Source organism: Halichoerus grypus, chromosome 12 (assembly GCF_964656455.1).
Source record: "Halichoerus grypus chromosome 12, mHalGry1.hap1.1, whole genome shotgun sequence".
NCBI classification, from domain to species: Eukaryota; Metazoa; Chordata; class Mammalia; order Carnivora; family Phocidae; genus Halichoerus; species Halichoerus grypus.
This window is the reverse complement of record NC_135723.1, coordinates 99,731,224-99,752,726: the sequence shown is the minus strand read 5'-3', so window position 1 is coordinate 99,752,726 and position 21,503 is coordinate 99,731,224. Positions and strand designations below refer to the sequence as shown.

At 48.2% G+C, this 21,503-nt stretch overlaps 6 non-coding genes across 6 annotated transcripts; 1 reads left to right on the top strand and 5 right to left on the bottom strand.

Annotated features, from left to right (window-relative positions):
* The first annotated feature begins 774 nt into the window (after nucleotides 1-774).
* Nucleotides 775-846, top strand: TRNAC-GCA (transfer RNA cysteine (anticodon GCA)). Its single transcript has one exon. It is a non-coding gene; the product is annotated as a tRNA-Cys (tRNA).
* Nucleotides 847-7,576: 6,730 nt separating this feature from the next.
* On the bottom strand, nucleotides 7,577-7,650 carry TRNAC-GCA (transfer RNA cysteine (anticodon GCA)). The gene has a single exon. It is a non-coding gene; the product is annotated as a tRNA-Cys (tRNA).
* A 6,372-nt stretch (nucleotides 7,651-14,022) lies between these two features.
* Nucleotides 14,023-14,094, bottom strand: TRNAC-ACA (transfer RNA cysteine (anticodon ACA)). The gene has a single exon. It is a non-coding gene; the product is annotated as a tRNA-Cys (tRNA).
* Nucleotides 14,095-15,621: 1,527 nt separating this feature from the next.
* On the bottom strand, nucleotides 15,622-15,693 carry TRNAC-GCA (transfer RNA cysteine (anticodon GCA)). The gene has a single exon. It is a non-coding gene; the product is annotated as a tRNA-Cys (tRNA).
* Nucleotides 15,694-16,647: 954 nt separating this feature from the next.
* On the bottom strand, nucleotides 16,648-16,719 carry TRNAC-GCA (transfer RNA cysteine (anticodon GCA)). The gene has a single exon. It is a non-coding gene; the product is annotated as a tRNA-Cys (tRNA).
* A 4,006-nt stretch (nucleotides 16,720-20,725) lies between these two features.
* TRNAC-GCA (transfer RNA cysteine (anticodon GCA)) lies at nucleotides 20,726-20,797 on the bottom strand. The gene has a single exon. It is a non-coding gene; the product is annotated as a tRNA-Cys (tRNA).
* Between the last annotated feature and the right edge of the window lie 706 nt (nucleotides 20,798-21,503).

Sequence of the window (21,503 nt, the reverse complement as noted above, 5' to 3'; positions counted from 1 at the left end):
TTGTCCTGACCACATGTTTGCAATCACCCTGTCCTGTGTCTGGGCTCCAATGACCATAAGTCTCTCATTCCCACTTCACTGCCTTTCCATGCATTACACCCTCTCTTCAGGTTATGTCTTCCGTCCCACACATGGAAGCACGCAACAAACAGAATAAGGGGACAAAAGAAGATAGATGAAGGGGTAGTTCATCTCCTGCCCAGTTTAGCGCAAAGAGGCCTTTAATCATAAATGTGGATTCTAGTGGTAACTTGGTCATTAAACCAAGTGTGTTTTGTTTGGGCATGATTTTAATTGCTGTCATTTTTTCCCCAGATCTATACCATGTAGGGCAAAAAGTAAATCGATAGCTCCAAAATCATCAAGAGCTTGTTAGAAACTCCCGTCGTCCCTTGTCCCCTTCCCAGAGAGTCTGGTTTAGGGGGCCCAAGAACCTTGACTTTTCCCAGCCCTCCCCAACCCTACCTCCCCAACCCTAACTTCAGAGGGTCTGTTGAGCAGCCAGTTCTGAGCCCTGCTCTTTCTAAATGAGTCCAGAGGACGTTCAAGCTGCAAACCTCAATGTTTTCAAGGCTGGGGCCTACAGCTAGGGGCTGAGGGGAGGAAGAATGCTAGTTCTAAGTAGAGGTAAGAGGCGAGGGTGGGCGTAGCAGGTGGGGCACACTTACAGGGCTGTAGGACGGCAGAGCACTACCAAGAACACATCACAAGGTGGAGACAGTCAGGGTGTGGCTCCGCAGGATTAGAGTGCTTATTAGAGATGCATATACAAGTGGGGGTATAGCTCAGGGGTAGAGCATTTGACTGCAGATCAAGAGGTCCCTGGTTCAAATCCAGGTGCCCCCTATTATGCTGGCTTTTACCCCCTATAACAGCTGTTGTGCCCCCGACATTGAAACCTCTATGAGGAAAGAAGAGATGGCCCAGGACCCCTCGGTTTCACCTCCTGTGTTTCTCAGACTCAAGTGGGCTCCACCACCCGACCCCACTGTGCTGTGCTGGTCAGGCCCTCTCTGGTGGCTGCAGGTAGGGCTTTGTGTTATTCTTTGACTGCCCAGTACCTGAACCCCAAACCAAAATAGTGAGTCTTGGTGGAAAGCCCAGCTCTGTGACCTGCTGTACCAAACAGACGTGCCAAATACTGTCACCCCCTATCCCCCTGACTGCTGGCGGGGGGCCCAGCTCAGACTTTCCAGAGTGAGCTTCATTCCAGGACCGAGGGCTCCGCGCAGCTGTTGGTTCATCCAGCGCCCCCTGGGGGCCACAGTGCCTCCTGCCCCGCATGCTACTCCGCCGTGGCTCTGGCTGGGATTCGGGCCACTGGGGTCCCTCGGAGCCTGACTCTCCCACCGTCCCTCCAGGGCCATGGGCTCCTGACAGCCTGCCAGGGACAGTCTGGTCTGTTTCCATCAGACAGAGGCACATTCTGGGTTTGCACCTGTGTGCGTGACTAGTATGGGAACTGGTACCCAGAGTAATTTGCAAGCAAGAGATCCTCAGAGAAAAGCAGATATGTGGGGATCGGGGGTTAACTGCCAGATCTCGTTGTACTGAAGGCAGGAAAAGTCCCGGTTGGTCCCTCCTGGCTAGGAAGCTAGCAGACCAGGGTTAACAGACGCATTGTTGCCTGCAGTCAGCTGAAATCAAGTGCCCTCAGAGAGCAAGAACCCCGGTGGCTGACTCTAACTCCCCAGGAATGACTAGATCATACTACATGCAGTTCTCAGAAGGACACACGGGGCTTCCGACGACCGTGCCGAGAAAATCTGCCCAAGGCACCACGTGGCAGAGCCGAACACCAGAGGCAAACTTTGATCCAGCCGTTGCTAAATTCCCTGAAATTCTTGGTCTCTTGGGTGAATGTTGGGGCATTTATCAGGGAAGAACAGTCCTCCCAAAATTATAAAGGGGATTTATGAGAGGATATGGAGAAATCAATCCCAACTCCAAATGCCACCAATCGCCACGGATTTCCTCTTATATCCGGACTGATGGAACGGCTCACAGAGGGTCCAGCACCCCTGCCCCTGCCCACTGAATGCAGAAGCTGTCCATTCACTGCGGAAACTGAAAACACCCAGGGGGTTTGCTTTCCTGTCCATCAGAATCTTTGCACTTTGGAATCCAAATAGCCTGTGGCTCCAGGAGGGGACAGTGTGGGGTCCCCTCCCAGGGAGAGGCAGGTGTGGTCTGACTGCCCTAGGCAGTGGCTCAGCCAGCAAAGTCAGAGTCTCCATGCCAGTTCAGAAGGTCTTTAGGCTTTGGTACCCCAAACAGGCAGCCTTAAAGCCCATCCCTGCCCCCTCCAGATGTGCAAAGCCCCAGACATGAGGCCTTTCAAGGCAGATGGGGCTGCTTAGCGGGACGGTGACGTTAGCCTTCCTGACCAGATGTCTCCCCCAGGCTCAGCCCCGGGATTCGGCCTTGGGATGAAGAAGGGGAAAAAGAAGAACCATCCAGCCAGTAGTCGAACAGGTGAAGCTGAGGGAGAGGGGAGCAGGGGTTAGAACAAACGAGCCCAGGAGAGGTGGAGTGAAGAGGGAAGGCAGGGGAGGCAAGAAAGTGTACCAGCGAGAGACAGAAGGAGGGGAGGGACTGGGCGGGGCAGAGGGGGCTTCAGGGCACTCAAATGAGGGTCAGTGGGAAAGGGGAGGGAGCTTATGGCCAGGAGAGGGTGAGTCAGCCGGGACATGGGGCTGGCAGGAATAAACAGAAACTACTAAGTCCTGGGGGAGGAGGGTCCCTCCCTGGGGGAGGCCACAACCATGAAATGATGTCAATTAGGAAACAATGTGAAGTAAGCTCTGGGTCCGGGGAAAAGATCTGACTGTGGGTCGGGAGGGCTACAGTTCAGATTCCCAGGCTGCTGTGAGCTCATCCTGTTTAGTCCTAGATGTGGGGTGGACATCATTCGGATCATTATTTGGGAAGGCCTATCTCCTCCAGCCCAGGCCAGCCTCGGCTACGGGGGGAAGGAAGCAGCTGAAGGCAGTGGGCCCCGTCACGTCTTGTCCCAGGTTAGGGAAGTGGAAAGAGCCCAAGAGCAGCCATGTGGGATCTGGCCCCAACCCTATGATTAATCAGGTGTGTGTGCTTGGGCACATCTCTTAATTATGGCCTCTTTTCAAGCCTGTAACATGGGGCACCAAACTAAATTGGTGGTTTCCAATTCTGACACTCCACTGGGATCATCCCATGAGCTTGTTAAAAATAGAGTCCCTTGGCCCTGCGCCCAATTATGCTGATCCAGGCAGTCTGACCTGGAGCCTGTGAGCTGTATTTCCATGAAAGCACATGCCATGGCTCTTACCATCTCACATGCCAGGTGCTGTGATGTGCCATCCAGCTGGGGACCCTTGGCCTTAGAGAAGTCCAGAGCCCTCCACTGACACAGCCCTGCTTTGACACTGACGTCCTTGGCCAAGGATGGCTGGCGTAGGCAGAGGATGGTGCAGAAGGGGATGGTGGGCAGGAATGCCTTCCACCTGAAGCAGAGCAGGTCTCAGGGACTGACAAGACATGAGGGGGTAGGTCAGTGTCTGAAGGAGTTCTGGAATTAATGACAGAGGCCAGAGGTCTTCCTGTCAGAGTGAGGTGAGCTTTTAAGGACAGATGTTGCTTACCTGTTCTTGATTTTTGGAATGCGACTCCAGCTTCCTTTCCCTCACTGGAGCCCGTGATTCTACACCAAGGACAGAGAGAAAAGAGGCCCCGGAAGGTCTCTCTTCTTCAGCGTTTCCCTCCCTGGAGTCAGTCCCACAGCGCCAAGCACAATCCTGCTCTTCCCTGGGGGCGTGGGTCTGTGAGTCCTGAGCAGGCCTCAGGGGGAGCTCTACAACCTGAGTCAGGGAGCCTCAGGCCAGAGCCTCTGGCGGGCGGCCAGCATGCTGGGTTCAGAAAACTAAGCAGCTACCCTACTGCAGGGCTCCTGCTGGCTCAGCTACTCCTGGAGGACAGGGAGCCCACTTGTGATTAAAAGTTAAAGGTGGCACCCAGATTTGAACCAGGGACCTCTCAGTCTGCAGTCAAATGCTCTGCCCCTGAGCTATACCCCCCCAGCTAAGAAGATGGTATAAGTAACACCTTTTACCTGTGTTGCTACATCAGGATTCAGTTTTGCTGGTTGGAATGTCCTGGCCAGCTCTGCTTCTCTCAGCTCTGGACTTCCTCCTGCAGGAACCCAGCCCTTCCTCTTCCTGTGTCTCTACTATATGCACCTGGCTGAGGATGCGCCTGGTCGTGCTCGCACTCTCTCCCTCTCTCAAATAAATAAATAAAATCTTAAAAAAAAAAAAAAAGAATATCCATGATAATTTGTCAAGTGAAAAAGCAGGTTACAAAACCGTGGGTCTGAATGAAATTGTTGATGATCTCAGCTTTTTTTCTGTGCTTTTATTTATCTTTCAAGTTTTCCATGTTGAGTTTGTGGCCTTTGTAAAAAAAAAAAAAAAGTTACTTAGGAAAAATTATACTCTAGGAGAGTTCCACTCCTGGGAATTTATCCCTCAGAATTACTCATGTGAGTGCACAAAGACGCGATAGGTGGAGACTCGTTGCAGCTTTTACCTTTTTTGTTAGAAATAAATTGGAAACCACCTAACTCTCCACTGACAGGGAATAGGTTACAAAGCAGTCAGAGGATGGGATATGATGCAACAGAAAAAGATAACACAGGTCCAGAGTACGATGATAAGAAGACTCTTAAACAATATCATTAAGGGCAAAAAGCAAATTGCGTGGCATGTGTATGATATGAACTCATTTGGACTTTTAAAAAGATACCAGGTATATATATTATTATATAATAAGGGGCTCCTGGGTGGCTCAGTTGGTTAAGCGTCTGCCTTCGGCTCAGGTCATGATCTCGGGGTGCTGGGATGGAGGCCGTTGTAGGGCTCCCTGCTCAGGGGGAGGTCTGCCTCTCCCTCTCCCTCTGCCCCTCCTCCCTGTTCATGCTCTGTCTCTGTCTCTCTCTCTCTGCAATAAATAAATAAAATCTTTTAAAAAAAGATTATATACACATACAAAGGTATTTACGTATAAACACATATTAAATTTTTATATATATAAAACAATTTTTTGAGAGGGAGAGAGAGAGAGGTGGGGAGGGGCACAGGGAGAGGAAGAGGGAATCTCAAGCCAACTCCACGCTGAGCCCGGAGCCTGACACAGGGCTTGATTCCCCCCACCCAGAGATCGCAAACTGAGCCGAAACCAAGTCGGACACCCAACCAACTGTGCCACCCAGGTGCCCCTAAAAATATAAATTTAAATATAAATTTTTATATTTATTTATATGTTATATACTATAGATAACATATCTATAAAATATATATATCATCTCCTATGGGAGAAAATAAACCAGACAGCTACTGCCAACGAGGGGGTGGGGGATTCTTTTATTTTCCGATTTACACACGTAATAACCCAAATGTCTACACACTCCAGCCTTGCAGGTACTGAGTGGTTAAAAATAACTGAGCGATGGGGCGCCTGGGTGGCTCAGTCGTTAAGCATCTGCCTTCAGCTCAGGTCATGATCCCGGAGTCCTGGGATCGAGTCCTGGGATCAAGCCCCGCATCGGGCTCCCTGCTCGGCGGGGAGCCTGCTTCTCCCTCTTTCACTCCCCTTGCTTGTGTTCCCTCTCTCACTGTGTCTCTCTCTATCAAATAAATAAAATCTTTAAAAAAAAAATAACTGAGAGAAAGCACTACGAATATTCTTTCCTTTCCTGCCTTCCGCAGCTGCGCGCGTCCTGATTCCTCCTCTTCCCTAGATCCCAGCCGGCCCCAAGCCCCTCCCGGTCTGTCCCTCCCCCACCACCTCTGCCCCCGTGGTGGTGACAGGCATTTGTCCTTTCTGCTGGTTTTCTGCCCCCTCCCCTCCAGCGCTGTCATCGTGGTTTCACACACCGGGCGTCCACTGTCCACCCAGCCAGGAGGCACGGTGTCCTTGGTTGGCGTGAGGACAAAGGGCCAGCCCACTGCCCCCTGGGGACCCCAGCACCGCCCGGCCCCTCAGCCACACACCGCCTCTTCCACGCCTGCCTTCTCCGCCCCGACCTCTCAGTCTCCCCAGAGGCCTCTCGGACTCCAGGCCCTGGTGCAGGGAGGGCGCACCCGACGGGCGCACAGACCGTGTAGGAGTCTGGAAATCGTGAGAGCAAAGCTCGCCTCCCAGGTCAGTGGAGACTCACAATAAAGTCAAAGGGTGACATTTCCAAAGGTAGAGAAAGGTTTTCATATTCACACTCGGAGCAAGACAATCGAGGAAGGGACAGGCCCTGGCTCAGCGATGAAAATCGTACACACAGCCTCATTTACGCAGGCTCTCTCCCATAAGAGGGAGATGGTTAAATCAGGGGCGGGGGCCACTAGGGAGCCCTCGGGAAGGGCAAGAAACAGAGACAGCTCCTGCGCAAATCCGGAGGGCCCCACGGGGAGGAGGAGGACATGGACGGAGGCTGCCACCAGAAGTCATTTTCAATATCAGAAGGTGTCATGGGAGGGCAGGGACAGGAAAGGGACAAGCCACCCGGCTCTCAGCCAAAGTTCCAAGTGTTTACGAAACTGGAAAAAAGAAGCACTGAGTCAGAAATTTGAGTCTCTCGCTAACAAAAAGGAGTCAGCTTCAATGAAAGGGAAACTCCAAAGCACATCCCTGAGGATAAAAGAAGTTTTGTTTTTTCAGGCACTCATGTTGTATGCTGATAACGGAACTCAGGATAGAGAATCTTTGCAACCCGGGGTGTCAGACGGAGAGCTCTGGGCCAGCTTACCGAGTTAGACCAAGTCTGACCACGCTGTTTCTATGTTGCTCTTTCCCGCCGTCCGGTGTGAGGGGGTTGAGGCTTTCTTGCTGTCACATAATTTATTATGAGAACCTGTTTTTAGCCCATCAAAAGTGTAGATTTCTGTTGTTGATCGAAGCCTGGAGGGTGGGGAAATGGGAGAAAGGTCATAAAAGATGATGGGTGTAAAGCGTAACAGAAATCACGGCTTGCGCTTGTGAATTCCATGCCATATCTCGGAACTCACAATGAATTCTGAGACTGTCTACCAACATGCTCAGCTGCTCCTTCTCCGAACCACAGAAAGTCATTACACACTTTAGTTTTGAGATGGGTGATATAATTCACCGGTCCCTTATGCAGAAGTTTACTTGTAAAGCTTGAATAAGATATACGATTGTCTTTAATAATTCCTCAACGTGCACTTGAACACGTGGAGAGGGGCCCTCCCTCTGAGCCACAGATCCCAGCGCTTTGGCTTGGAAAGAGAAGACCCCTTCCACCCTGTTCACAGAATGCCTGAATTGAGAAGGGAGAGTATTGAGGACACAAGGCAGAGACAGTGACTGTCCCTGGAAGATACTGTTAACATCAGGTCACCGATGATGCCCACTTAGGGATGAATCCGAGGAGATCCAGAACACAAGGTGCTGGGCAGAGCGAGCAACTATGGTATTAAGCTTCAGCATTTGATGGTTTGGGTGGGGGAAAACAACTTCACATTGACATCTAATAAGGAAGAGGAAGTTATAAAAAATGCAGCATCAATTTAAGTTAGGGATAAATAGAGGGCACCCAGATTTGAACTGGGGACCTCTTGATCTGCAGTCAAATGCTCTGCCCCTGAGCTATAGCCCCTCCTGCTACAGTGTGACTTAATTAATATTCTTCATCTGTGTAGCCACACCCAGACCACCTGTAAAGTGATGAGTAACCCTTCGGAAGGACCTCTCTTGGGAACCGCCGGGCCTGCTTCAGTGAAAACTCACCAACATGCTGCATAATAAGCAATAGGCTCCTTCCTCAAAAGCCCCACAGCCTGTGTCCTCCTGGCCTACAGCCCGTAGGAAGGTGGGAGCAGTAAAAGGGTGAGGGGGCCATCCCAGGGACAGAGTCTCAGGCCCCACACGTGGTGGGCAATCTGAAACAAGACAGTTTTGCCTAAAGACAGCACTTAGCAAGGGCTAAGCTCTTAAGGAGCAAGTGATTTGAAGACAAGAAAGAGAAAAGCAACCCCGAGCATCCACAGCCCCTGGCAGGCTGATTTGGCGTGGGCCCTGAGTGAGCACTCTTCATCTGGTCTGGAAAGCTACAGGGAGTTATTTTAATTCTTGTTGGACTCGGGTGGATGGTGCCCCGGGCTCCTGGTCAAATGAAAATCCTCCCTGAAGGAATGCACCAGGAAACAAGCTTCCTAGAACTCCCACGGGTTGGGTTTTAACAAATCTAAGTGCGAGAAGCAGCATAGCATGGAGACCCACAGCATAGACCCTGAAGGCAGAGAGCCTGGATCCAAGTCCTGCCCCAGCTGTGGGACCTCTGGCCGGTTACTTCCCCTCTCTGTGCCTCGATGCATACGCTGTAAAATGATAATAGCATATGCTTGATGGACTGGTGGGTAGATTAAATGAGTTAATCCACATAAAACACTTGAACCAGGACTGGCACACAGGAAGCTCTATGTCACTGTTTGCTGAGAAAATTTAAAAACGCACGAGGAAACTAGCTAACATTCGTGAGAGTCGACAGAATAGGAAACATGGGAACTGGACCTGCAAAGACTCCACTTATGACATTATTTGAATAAATCGAAGAGTATCTTAAGAGAGAGAAATGAAATCTAAACTGAGGAGCAAAAGACTCAGAAATGGTCACATATATTTGAAAAACTAATCAAGACATTCTCGAAATGAAAGATGTAATTAACTTGTTTTTACTTCTTATTGCAGTGTAATTTACACAAAGCACACAAATCTTAAATGTACAGCACAATGAATGTTGGCATATACACACACCCAAAACCACCACCCAAATCAAGACAGAAAATTTCTAGCACCTCGTAGGGTTCCCTTGCACCCCTTCCCAACTGCCCCCTCTCCCCAAAGATAACCGCCATTCTGTCGCCATGGATTAGTTTTGCCTGTTCTTGGATTTATTCTTTTGAGTCTGCTTCTTTCACCCAACCTCAGTTTTCTAAGACTCATGCCTGTTTAGCCTCTGTGACAGTAATGTGTTCTTTTTGATTCCTGTTTAGCATTCCATTGCATGACTGTACCATGATTTATTTATCTACGCTACGGCTGGTGGACATTCGGGCTGTTTCCAGTTGGGAGCTATTAAGAGAAATGCTGGTATGAACCTTCTTATATGTACATGTGCACTCTAAAGTATATAGCTTGGAATAGATTTACTGATTAAGAGAGCATTCACATTTTCAACTCTTAACTGATAATGCCAGACAGTTTTCTGAAGTGGTTATATCAAATTGTACTCACCGACAGTGTAGGAGAGTTACCACTGCTCCATATCCTCACAATGCTCAGTACCATCAGTCTTCTCCATTTTAACCATCCTGGTGAGAATCTAGTGGTATCTCCTTGTGGCTCCAATTGCATCTCCTGAAAGACTAATGACGTTTGAGCATCTTCTCACATCCTGATTGGTCATTTGAGTGTCTACTTTTGTGAAGGGCCTGTTCAAATCTCTTGTTCATCTTTCTATTGGGTTGTCTGTATTCTTCTTATTGTTTTGCCCAAGTTCATTATGTGTTTTGGATATGAACCCTTCATCGGCGATATGTATATATGTATATCATGTATTTACAAGGAAGTTTGGAGGGACCGTGTAAGAGTAGAAGGTTTGGTGAAGGAAATGACCTTGTTGGGAGACAGGAGAGTGAAGAGCTTTGCCATTCATTGACTAGGAAGTTGGTATACTGCCACCTTTATCAGCTAAAATCGTGGATTTTTCCACTGACCCAGCTAAGTCCTGCTAAACTCACTTTCTCTATCTGTGTAAGTTGTATTGTCCTAGAAAATTTTCCATGCCATCTGAATATTATATTTTATTGGCACAAAGTCATTCATAATATAATCCCATGATCTTTTTAATGTCTTTGGAAATTGTAGTAAGGTATCCTTTCAAATATCTCTTTTATTGGTTATTAGTGTTTTCTCTTTTTCCTTTGTCAGTCTTGTCTGGGTTAACATTTTTTATTATTTGTTTCAAAGAACAACTTTTGCTTCATTGGTCCTATCTCTTATGTATTTGTTTTCTATTTAATCAATTTATGCTTTCATTAATTCATCTTTATTACTTTCTTCTTTATTTTTCCTTTGGCTTTATTGTCCCTTTCATTTTTTAAAATTTTTTATTTTTTAGAGAGGGTGGGGCGGGTGCAGAGGGAAACTGAGAGAGAATCCCAAGCAGACTCCATGCCCACCTAGCACGTGAGTTTAACACGAGGCTCGATCTCACAACCCCAAGATCATGACCGGAGCTGAAATCAGGAGTCAGTCACTCAACCGACTGAGCCACTCAGGTGCTGCTTTACTGTCCCTTTTATATCTTTTTTGGGATAGATGCAGAGCTAGTTAATTTTCACCTTGTCTCTTCATAATGCTGTGGATGCAAGAATTTCCCTCTGCACACTGCTATGGTTGCAACTGACAAGTTTCAATATCTGGTATTTTCATCATCATGTAGTTCAAATATTTTCTAACTTCTAACTCAATTGCAATTTCCCTTTTGGCCCCTGCATTATTTAGAAGTATAGTTTTTAATTTCTAAGAAGGTGGGGATTTTCTAATTATTTGTTAGGTTTTCTTGTTATTTATTGTTACTTGAATTTTAATTTAATTTGGTCAGGATACATACTCATTGTGATTGAGATACTTTGGAATTTGTTAAGACTTGCTTTACACTCAGAATATGGTCAATTTGTGTGAATGTTCCATGAGTGAATGGGGGAAAAAATGCATGTTCTCTAACTGCTGAATGTAAGGTTCTTTATGTGTTAATTAGGTCCTATTTGTTAATCATGTTGTTCAAGTCTTTTATATCTTTCTGATATTATCTCTGCTGTCCTATCAATTCACAAAAGAGGGTTTTAAAGATCTCTCGCACGCTTGGAGGGTCGTCCATTTCTCCTTTATAATCTGTGAATTTCTGCTTCTTATGTTTTGAGGCTTTGTTTTTAAGTGCATCAAATTTAGAATTGTGGTACTTAACTGGTGAGTTGAACATTATCAATACAAAATGACCATCTTTATCCCTGATAATGATTTTTGCCTCAGCAACTATTTTGTCCGGTATTAATATAGCTACAAGACATATAGTTGTCATAGTTACATCTCTTTCTGTCCTTTTATTTTCAATATATTTATATCCTTATGTTTTCTACCTATCTCTTGTGACCATCCTATAGTTGTTGTTGTTTTTTATCCAGTTACATTCTTTGTCTTTTTACTGTGGTATTTTATACATTTATATTTAATGTTAATACTGATAATATTTTGGTTTAAGCCATCTATCTTCTTTGTCCTTCAAGTTCTAGGTTCTTTTGCCTCCTTTACTGTCTTCTTTTGGCAACTATAGGAAGAGACAGCGGGAGTTGAGAGGAGATCCCTGCACCGTGGAATGGAACTGGTAAAAATCCACAAGAGTCCAGGGAGCTAACAGATTTCTCTTGCTGATAGGATCACACAAAAGATGGTTAGTGTGGGGCTGACAGACCTGGGAACCAGAGTGTAGGCAAGGGAACCAGCAACCTTGTCTGCTATTGAGAGTGACCTAGACTCCTTGGATTGGCATTTGCCTAGAATAAAAAAGAAGGAGCTAGAGAATAAAATCATTAGCACTTTTCCTGTGCTGACCTGGGTGGTGACAAGTGTCTCTAGGGGACAGCAATTTTCTCACTGTCCACAAAAGGTGGACTCACAGCGGTGCAGAACTCGACCACAGCTCCAATAAAGCTACACCCCTCCCCACAGCAGACCCTCTGACTCCTTTGTTTCCATTACAGGCTCATCGAGGACATACCTCCTTCCCTCACTTCTTCTCACTCCAGCACAAAAGCTCGTGGCAGAAGCAGCCAGACCGCAGCTGCTTGGTTTCCTGCCACACCTCAGAGACCCCTCTCTTCACCTCTCTTCTTTCCCATTCTTCTCAAAGAAAACATGCCTCTCCTCCCTTCCAAGTAAACGACTCCATCTCTACTCTGGTCCCCACAACTGAACTGACTCAATTCTTTCTCCATCTTATTCCTTCCCCTAACCAAAAGCCTGCTCCGATGTCTAGCCTAAATTAGATTAGGCTTCCCACCTTCCCTATAGCTACTCTGTATTTCTCTCTGGACAAAAGTAATCCTCATTATCTGATACTTTCTCACACTATTGCCCATCCCGTACATCTCATCAGCCAAGTCCTGTATATTTTATCCTGAGAGTTTCTCTGGAATTCCTTTTCTCCCCTGCTTCTGCTTCCTTACTCTGTCTGTGTCACTGGGCGAGTTCTTTAACTCTGTTAGCTTCAGTTTCCTCGTCTTAAACAGGGATGAGTTTCTTGCAAATACGGTTCACTTCAGATAAACTGCCCCATGTGGTACTAGCACATAGTAGGTGCTCAAAAAAAATAATACCAGTTAAGGAAGGGTCTTTGGGCAAACTCGGTCGTGTAAGCATTCTCTGTAATGTCTCCTAAGTGATGTCCTGAAATAAAGGGACTGGCAAAGAAGTCCTGCTTCTTTGCAGTCTGAAGGACTCCCTGTGACCCACAGAACAAAGTCTGAATTCCGAAACCTCCCTTACAAACAGACTCTCCTTTGTTGAACGTCCGCATCTGACATTAGGTCACGGTCATGTGCCCTCCACCCTGTCCCCTGCATAGTCGTCGTGCCCACACACACACTTCCAACCTCCTCCAGGTACACACACACCCCTGCACGCATGGTCGCGCACACATGTGCACCCACTCTGCACACACAGGTACATACAAACATGCATACCTTTTAGACCCAGAAAAACACTCCAAACACATGGCGCCTTTGTTTCTTTGTGCATGTGCTGCCCACACACCGCCTGATGTTCACTGTCCAGACCCAGCTGACCCGACCATCTCCGTAGAGCCCTCACCGAGTCAGCCCGGAGGCGCCAGGCTCCTTGCTAGCTAATATATTTTATGTTGCAAATCACTCTTCCCCACAAGAAGGAGAGCCTCTGAAAAGAGCGAGGAAGGAAAATGTCTGACTAGATTTGGCTCACCTCTGGACCCCCAGGCCTGGCCTCTTGCTCAGCGCAAGAAGCATTTGAGGAATTTAACTGAGAGGGCTGATTGCTCTCTGGGGTTTGGTCCTGCCCAGGGAGAGAGAGAGATGGGGGAGGGGAGGCGGCAGGGCTGCGGGCAGAGGGCTCACAGGTGACCCGGGGGGACCCAGGGGTAAGGGGGAGTATGCGGCAGAAAGACAGACGCATTTTCAGTGGGCAGGCTGCCTGCTGCCTACAGGTCACCCCTGCTTATTCAGGAGGGCAAAATCACCGCGTGGCTTCAACACAGAAAAGGTCCCTGCTGGGAAGATACACTCATTCCTCTGTGGGGTGACAGGACATCTAATAGCTTAGATCTAGTACACTAGACAGGGCACTGAGAGGTCTCTGGGTCACATCTCCATGCCCACTACTCACTCTCCATTCTATTCATTGAACTCTTGTTAAATGTCAAGATCCCTCTTGTGGGTGAGCAGTGGAGATCAGGAACCTTCTGGACCAAGGCAAGCTTCCAGCTCTGAGTCCTTGTCTGACTCAGCAGTCCATGGCCTCTTCAACACCAGGCGACTTTTCTCCCAATTCCACGGCTCTCCCAGGTGGGCAGAGGATCTGTTTGAGACATCAGCCCACAATTATTCCCACAGGCTAATAGACTCAGAAGGTCCCGCAGGAGGTAGCTGAGTCTTTGGCTTTGGAAACAGGAAAAAGAGCAGCAAAAAGAGAAAAAGAGGATTATTGGAAGTGTGTTATAGGTTGACTGGGTATGTGTGAGGCTCAGAGGAGAGAGCATGGCCTTGCACCGCAGCTGTGGGAAGCCAAGACCTCCCTCACCTGGTCTCTCCCCGAACACACCAGGCCCTAAGAGTCCTAAGTGACAGGAACCCAAGCCTCTGCAGGAACCCTGAAGGAATGCAGGATGCCATAGCCCATTGCAATCCAGTTGCAATGCAAAGCCTTGGCACATAAATAAGGGGGCACCTGGATTTGAACCAGGGACCTCTTGATCTGCAGTCAAATGCTCTACCCCTGAGCTATACCCCCAGCCTATATGTGCTACATAATTAATACCTTTCATCTGTTTGGTAACACTCAGCTCTGCAAAATGAAGTCATGGCCCCTTTCCAGGACTGTCTTTCTAGAAGTTGCCAGACCTGGTTCATGGTAAGACATCCTCCCTCAGCCCTGCAGCTTCCCAGGCCTCAGTCCCTGGTGGGGTCATTAGCGAGCAAAAGAGGAGAGAAGCCGCCTGAAGAACGCCAACCCATTGCCTTTTTGGTTTAGCCCTAGAGCTGACCAACCTGTCACCAAGGACAGGTTCTGATTTGCTTCCTTGGTTTTCACCAGTCACCAGAAGATTACCCTTTCTCCATCAAAACTGCAGACCCAGGCCTCCCTGGCCACTTTGATTCGAGGGGAGCAGGCAAGGTCAGGTGTAACCACACGCTTCCGTTCCCTTACTGTTTATAGGAAGCTGTAGAGGGTGGTCTCTATCTTTCGCTCGCCCTGGAGTCCACAGACAGAAATGGGCTGTTGGTTCAAATGCTATGAGTGCAACAGAGATTCAGGGGGTTTACTACATAAATTGGGCTTATAGGAACAATTCTTTATAGACTGGAAAGAAATTCAAGTAGTATAAGAAGCCCCATGGAATCCCTCCTAGTCAGGAATCATCTTATACCTATCATAACATCTCTGCCACAGGGAACAGAGACAAGTGCCCCACTCGCCCCTGGTGGCCCGGTTTTATGAACTTCTCCAGAGGACATTGGTCCTAGAGTTTCATATCCACTGGAAAGAATAACTCAACATCCACTAAGACCAAAATCATTGCCTTTAGCAGACACTCTCCAAAATAGTTCAATAATGAAAGGACTCACAACCACCATCTGTTCATTTACCTGAGGGCAGATTTGCAGCTAATAATAACAACTGACATCTGTGTACTAGGTGTTGTTCTAAATGCTTTAAATTCTCTCTCTCTCACATACACACACCCTATGAGGTGGTACTATTATTATCCTCCATTTTATAAATGCAAAATCTGAGGCACAAGGGAGACTGAGCAACTGACCTCACCCAGTGACCCTTAGAATCAACCAGACTTCCCACAGGAACTTGAGGTCTTCCTATTGTTGCTAGATGTATGCAAGGAACAACTTATCTTCACAACTCTGAAGCATGGAGAAGTGCTTGGCACTGACCAATAGTTGGTGTTCAGTGAGCCAATGAGTATAACTGGGCACTTTGCTTTTTAACTGGGAGCCTAGGATGGAAGGGGGACTGGGAGGCAGGGGGAAGGAAGACTGAGCAACTGACCTCACCCAGTGACCCTTAGAATCAACCAGACTTCCCACAGGAACTTGAGGTCTTCCTATTGTTGCTAGATGTATGCAAGGAACAACTTATCTTCACAACTCTGAAGCATGGAGAAGTGCTTGGCACTGACCAATAGTTGGTGTTCAGTGAGCCAATGAGTATAACTGGGCACTTTGCTTTTTAACTGGGAGCCTAGGATGGAAGGGGGACTGGGAGGCAGGGGGAAGGACTATCCGAACTTGCACATAAATAAGGGGGCACCTGGATTTGAACCAGGGACCTCTTGATCTGCAGTCAAATGCTCTACCCCTGAGCTATACCCCCAGCCTGTATGTGCTACATAATTAATACCTTTCATCTGTTTGGTAACACTCAGTTCTGCAAAAGGAAGTCATGGCCCCCTTTCAGGACTGACTTTCTGGAAATTGCCAGACCTGGTTCATGGTGAGACATCCTCCCTCAGCCCTGCGGCTTCCCAGGCTTCAGTCCCTGGTGGGTCATTGGCGAGGAAAAGAGGAGAGAAGCCGCCTGAAGAACCCCCAGTCCATCTCCCATTGCCTTTTTTATTTAGCCCAGGACCTGGCCAACTGTCTCCAAAACTACCCACCCCATCGGGGATCCCAGCCCTTCGCATTTCTCCCTTCAGTGAAGACAGAAATGGACTCTAATTCAGACAGTGTTGCAAAGCTCCAATAGTTGGGGGAGCAACACTGTCCGTCTCCCTTGTCAGAGTAGCTAAGCCAGGCTTTAGACCCCAGAAGTTTGAAGCAAGTACGTGAGTGAGCTCTGGTGTGGGAAAAACCAGATCCCCAGAGGGAAATGTATATCCCACATGGAGAGAACCTAGATGCTATGATTTGTCTCCATAGGTCTCACCACGACTCCACTGTGCCAAACTGTTTTTGCCAGGAAGGAGGGGTGAGGGTGATGATTTAAGATTACCATTTACTGTCTGATCCTGGGAAGTCTGTTGTATCTACTCTGGTCTGCCCTGGAAAAGCCCAGCAGAATTCCCAGCATGCGTCCCTGCCTTCTCTTTGAAGACCCAATGGAGTGGAATAAATTAGATATATGCAGAAAGGGGAAAAAGCTAGATGCCAAGAGAAGGAGGGATACCCAGAGCATTAGTATAGGCCAACATGCAAGGGGCAATCCGCCCAGATTGCCATTGTGCAAGGGCTGACCAGTGGCTTCCGATTTCAGGAAGGAGCATAATTAGCATGGATGAAAGGAAATTGGAATATGGGCAACAGCTGTGAATAGGAAAACCAATAGGGCAGGGGGCACCCGGATTTGAACCGGGGACCTCTTGATCTGCAGTCAAACGCTCTACCCCTGAGCTATACCCCCCTGCTTATTATGGATGTCTAATAAACACCTTTCAACTTCATAGTCACACCCAGAACTCCTACAACACATTGGGAGTTTCTACTTGTCTCTAGAGAGCTGATAAAACCAGCAATTTATTCCTCCACAAACTCACCCCAGAGAGGTCCTCCCCAGAGCCCCCCGCCTTACCCCTCCACGTGCCTGCATCTCCCCCTGTTCTTCAGTCTGTGATAACTGCAGCAACCAGAAGGAGCATTGACTTTAACTACTGGAAGGGCTTTTAAAATTTATTTGTCTGTGTTTCTCTTATTCTACACCACAAAACAGCAACTTGAAGAGCTCCTGCCTAACCTCTTTGGAGATGCATGCAGTACTTACATCTGAAGATGTCTGTCCAGTGTGTGCATCTATTCATCAAACCTGGGGGGTGGGGGTGGGGGCAGCTGGGGAGGTTAGTGAAATTTCCAGTCCCGACCTGGATCAAGGCATTGTCCTAGAACCATCATGGAGACATGAGGAGTACACATAGCTTCTGGATTCCAGCCGGGGAACTCTTGAGCTACAGTGAAAAGCTCTACCCTGAGTTACACCTCCACCCACAGAACATGGATGTTTTTAATATTATATTTTGTGTTTTTTACTGAAGTATCTTGTGCAATTATTTTTAAAAGTCAAATATTGTTTTTAAAGCTTATCAGAACAAACTCAATCCTTTGTATCTCCCTCCTGCCACCCAGAGGCAACCACCCTCTACTGTTTTGTCTGTTTCTTTTAGTCTATTTGCTGCCATGATTTCAAATAATATAAATATCTCATGATATGCAATATCAAACTTAATCAAGTTTAGACATCAACTGTTGTACTTTTATGATGAAGATTATGATTTATGTGCCTCCTTCCCTTCTCAGTTTTCTATTATAACTATATCTCGACTTTTGGTTAAATAATTTTCTATGTTTCTATGTTTAATATTTTCATTGGTATTAGTTAATAGTGTTCATAGTGCTAAGTGGAACTAAGAATTCTGGTAAAACTTTTGGTTTTTCCTGAAGTTAGTAATAACCTCATGTTTCAACTGCTTAGTTTTCTTTGAATATCTAAGATTTTCCACAAACTTTAATCACTCCCTAGCTACCAGAAGAGCCAAAATGAACTCCGAAGAAGCATTCTAGTTTCTCCATCCCCACTCCCTCTTGGCTGATGGGGATGTCAGGGATGAGGAGGGCCTGCTGAAGGCCAAGCTGGGGCCTGGTGCGGGGGGGGGGGGGGGGGGGGGCGGGGCGTGGGCAGGCAAGGAGGCTGCCTAGCAATGGAACAGGCCTACTGGTGAGCTGGGAGGCACACTGAGAACAAAGGAAAAGCAACAGAACAACAAGACCCTGAGTCTCAGCTTCTAGGGGAAGAGTGTGGACCAAGAGGTCTGCTTCAATTCCGAGTGCCCCTCTTGGGTCTGGCTTAACATCCACATAGACGGTTCTGAACTTCTCATTACTTTGCACCTGCTAGGTCCTGAATCTGTGAAGTCTACAAATAAAAACCATACTGGTTGGAACCTTGACAAAGCCCACTTCAGCCTCAGAAGGATGAGCTCCTCATGGCAAATTCCCTCAGCTCCCTCCTGGCCCCACTCACGGGCCCTCATCACAAACCATCTCTCACTGTAAAGTCCTGATGAATGCAGCTTCTCAGAGACTCCTGGCTTGCTTACCTTGAAAAGACACATTTATGCATTGGGCCTCAGGAAATAATGTTGATTAAATAGTACCACCTGGTGTTCCTCTGGAGGAGAAAGGGCAGAATGGTCTGGGGTACAATGCAGTGTCTTTCCCACCAGAGCAGAGTGACCTGACCTCAGTGAGAGATGAAAATTGATGCAGAGAGCAGAGGGGGAAAAGAAAAGTCTGGAGGGCTGAGAAACGATGGAGGGTTTCAGTGGACTAAAACCAAATTCTGAGTCCTGAATATAAAGCCCTTCAACCCCTGGCCCCTGCTTCCCTTGGAGCTCCAACCCACTCCCTCTGCTCTTTGTCCCCAGGCACTTAGGACACCTCTGGGGGCACTTTATGTCCCACCTTTGTTTATGCTCTTTCTCCTGCCCTGATTGCCCCTGCCTGCATCTCTGCAAGAACCAAGGAGGCTTCCTGGAAGAGGCACCAGCTTCCTTCCACAGTCTTCAAAACATGCAAAGAAACCACCTTACCCCTTACAGCATAATGGTATTTGTTTCTTAGGCTAATATTTTATGTGAGTAAGCAGATTGTAGCTACAATGATATTATTATTGACTATTATTATTCCTTTGTTTGCGGAGGGAGCCTGCCAGGGATTATGCAGGACTGGCTTTAGATTTTTACTTTTAGCTGTTGCCTTTGAGTCTATGGAGAGGTCAAACAGAGTGAGAGGTTTCCTGATGTCCTGAATAAGAATTTCAAGTGGAATAAAACAGCAGTAAATTGACACATTGAAGTCTGATACAGCTTGCAGGAATGACTGGGCGAGAAACACCCCCTGCCATATGATCATGATGTGGGCATATTGACCTGAAATGTGAACACCCTCGAGGGACAACCGGTCCACCATCTAGATGCTGGCACAGAGTATAACTGGGCACTAATTAGAACACAACTGAAACCACTGCCTTTCCAGTCTGCCTCCGAAATTCTACCAGCCAGCATTAAAGAACTCCCTAACCAGGTTACCTTGTTCATCTTCCTGAAAAACATGTTGCAGCATACTGACCCCCAAAGGCCCTGCCTGTCTCTGCTGCTCAGATGGAAAGCAGACGTCCCACAGTGCATTCCCGGGGTCCCTGTTCAAGGCAGGTGACTGGGGTCCCTGTGTGAATGCAGGGGACAGAGAAGTAGCCCCAGGGTGGCACAGGGCCTCATGAGCGAAGTGGCTCGCAGCCCGTCATATGTAGAAGCCAGCTCCTGGCAGTCAGCGTGCTTCCCGAAGGGCCCCCTCGCCACCCTTCCTTTAGACCCTCTGCTCTGTGCACTCCCCGCAGACGCAGCTCAGGGCAGAGCAACTGGAGCCCTAGGGGTCTGCTGCGGGCACAGCCCCGCGCTCAGAAGGGATGGAGTGCATGTGAGAGGAGTCAAAGCTCCATTCTCCCCGCCACGGAGGTGGCCCTGTGTGGTAGAGGTGGGACAACTCTCAGGAAGGGTGACATCTGCAAGGCTCTAAGGGTGTTAGCAGGGGGCCTCAGTAGTCCCGGAGAAGTTCCCCTGCAGCCCCAAGAAGCAGGAGAGGCTTTCTGGCAAAGATCTACACCGTCTGGGCTCCCTTCTCTCCTTGCAGGGAGACTCAGCCCTGCAGGACCCAGCGGCAACAAGGCAGTCCTTCGTAAATAAAAACCTGAAAGGGGGTACAAGGCATGTGGTTTGAATGAGAGACCACTTGATCTGCAGGTAGACCCCCTGCCTCCTCTTGTGGCCCTACTTGTTCTAGCTGGCTCCTAAACACCTATGTCGCCCCATCAACACCTCTCTTTATTTTTAGTCAGCCCACGAGACCAGCTCTGCCAAAGACTGGATCCATTCCTGCTCACCTTCTCCTTCTCTGCCCCAACCTCCTTCCACCTGGCAGTCCTGCAGTTTCTCCTCCCCCCCCGTGCATGACGAAGACATCTAAAGCCCCTGATGTTACCCTAGAAAGGCATTTAGAATGCCCCAGAACAGCAGTTGCTAAATGTGGCAGCCCAGGAGAATCATCTAGTGTTTCTGTGATGTGGGTGGATGAAAAGAAAGAAGGGTTTTATTGAGAAATAAAGCTCTTCAGGCCCCAGCTTAGACCAGTAAACCAGACTCTCTGGATTGGGGGCCTGGGAAATGGATGTTTAACCACGTTCCCTGGTAATTCTCCTGCTCAGATACACCTTGGGTCCATATATCACCTTAACAACACAACATGGTCATGGCTCGAACTACATTCCTGGTTCTGGAACTTTCCATTGTCCCAATCGGCCAAACATCAAGCGCCAGCCTGAAGGTGCCATTTGGTTTAGGTACGAAAACTAAACTTGGGTCAGGGGGCACCCGGATTTGAACCGGGGACCTCTTGATCTGCAGTCAAATGCTCTACCCCTGAGCTATACCCCCTGCTCTGCTAGGTGTCTAATAAATACCTTTTCACCCGTTCTGCAACACCCAGCTCCCCTGTACACTGAAATTTCTATTCACTTTTAGAAAGTCTGGAAATGTGGAAAGTTTCCCTTCAGGAAATCGGCACCTTTTGGCCCTGTCCCTCCACTTAGATCCCCCCACCTAACTCTGGCTCCCAGAAACTTCTTTGCTCACAATCTTGCAGCCTCGTTTTTCTTAGCACCACTTTGAAGACACTGCTCGAAAACTCATTGCTAAGAGCTGGACCACTTCCGCCTTCCTTGCTCTCCTCAACAAGCTGCGCCGCCTTGCAACTTGCCTTCTGCACCCTCCCTTCCCACCCTCATCCCCCACAGCGCTGGATGGATCCGGGGCTTTGTTGCGCATCTCCTCTCTGCTCTGCCCTCTCACCACAGCGACCTCCTGGATTTTGGCAGCATCCCGACTGAACCCAGACAAATTACTGGAAGTATTTAGCCGGAGAGGTCGCAACCCCCATCCTGGGGCCGAGGAAGCTGCCCCAACTGTCCCAAGGAGCCTCCGACCAGAAAGTCAGCTCAGCTGGAACAGCAGAGACTGCGCCCGAGAACCAGGACCAGAGATGCCTCTGCTAGACAGACCCCTGCCCTGAGACACAGCGCTGCAGCCTTAGCAAGTGAACCTGGCTGGCCCTGGCCAACACACGGCCAAGATCAAAAGGCCA